This window comes from Xenopus laevis, chromosome 5S (assembly GCF_017654675.1).
Source record: "Xenopus laevis strain J_2021 chromosome 5S, Xenopus_laevis_v10.1, whole genome shotgun sequence".
In the NCBI taxonomy this organism is placed as follows: domain Eukaryota; kingdom Metazoa; phylum Chordata; class Amphibia; order Anura; family Pipidae; genus Xenopus; species Xenopus laevis.
Window position 1 is genome coordinate 50176101 of NC_054380.1, and position 1400 is coordinate 50177500.

General features: G+C 42.5%; 1 long non-coding RNA gene across 1 annotated transcript; it reads left to right on the plus strand.

Annotated features, from left to right (window-relative positions):
* The first annotated feature begins 609 nt into the window (after window positions 1–609).
* On the plus strand, window positions 610–1400 carry LOC121394067. The gene is made up of 3 exons (XR_005961483.1): window positions 610–990; window positions 1079–1212; window positions 1287–1400. It is a non-coding gene; the product is annotated as an uncharacterized LOC121394067 (long non-coding RNA).

Sequence of the window (1400 nt, forward strand, 5' to 3'; positions counted from 1 at the left end):
TCTCATCAGTGAGGCCATTGAACCTGTGACGGCACGGTCTCAGGCAGTGCCTGGGATGTGCAAGCTGCTTGCACAGGTTTCTTCACGCCTCATTGGCATGAGCCAGCCCACCTTTAGCAGGATACTAACACAAGTGCTCAGGGCACTACTGCAGCACTCGCGAAGGCTCATTTCCTTCCCCTCAACTCAGGCAGAGTGGATAAGATTAAAACAGGATTTTTTCCTAATTGGCCAATTTCCAAATTGCCTAGGAGCCATTGATTGCACTCATGTTGCGCTCACACCACCTCGCCATCAGCAGGAGCGCTACCGAAATCGTAAAGCGCTCCCATTCCATCAATGTGCACTATGCATCTTGGGACCTGTAGTTTAGTTCAATCAGCTAACTTTGTTAGGGCTTTTAATTCTTGCCACCTGATTCAGTTTACAGGTGAGATGTGTTAAGTGGATGATTTCTTAATGGATCTGCACACACACAATTTTTGACATTTGGGGGGAGGGGAATTCCCTCTTTTATTGTGCCAGCAATGTTGTTTGGCTAACAAAAGGGGTAAAGTAAGTACCCCAACAGCAAAGAATTTGTGTGTAGACTGTACTGTACTCCACAAACACAAGAGAAATTTGGCATGTTGCGTCTCAATCTGTACAGCCCCATTGAAAACAACTGCATGCGTCTACTCCTGCGCTCCCCTGTAATGAGGTTTAGTAATGTCATGATCTAGATCAACTCAATAATGTCTGAAACCCATTAATTCCTAGGTCAGTTGTTTGGCCTTAATATGTTTGCCTTGTCATGAGTGTTATATGTCAGGTCTTTATAACCAATCTCAATTATTAGGCCTTATATGATTGTTGGGAAATGAAATTGTTTGGAATGGATATCTGGAAAGTAAACAATTTTTTATACTTTTCTTCCAAATGAACAGCCTGCTGATGGTGATGTGCTGGCGTGCCCCTAGCAGTGAATGCTTTCCTGTAACATCTTATGCTGTAAGCAGAAAAATGATGAGATGATAAACAAATTTCCATGTGTATACACATATTCAAGAGAAAGCATTATCTGTACTTGTCATTTCAGCTTTCTGGCCTCCTACTGTGTTATGGTTGTGGTTCATGTGTGTCGTACTCTACTTTATTATCTTGGTACTTGCCCACAGAGGATACAGACATGGACACTGACTGATTGGCCACGCCTCAAACTCCGTTATTCAGGTATTTAGGAATTACTCAGGGAATTTAAAAATATATTGCTAACAACTTACCATATTATTGATGTGACTTTGCAGCCTCTCCATGTGCAAACTTTTCCTGACCCACTAAATTGGACTCAACACAACCGACAGATGTGATGAACTGAAAGCTGTTTGGCTCATTTGAACCTGGGTGGAGTGACCTTTCAA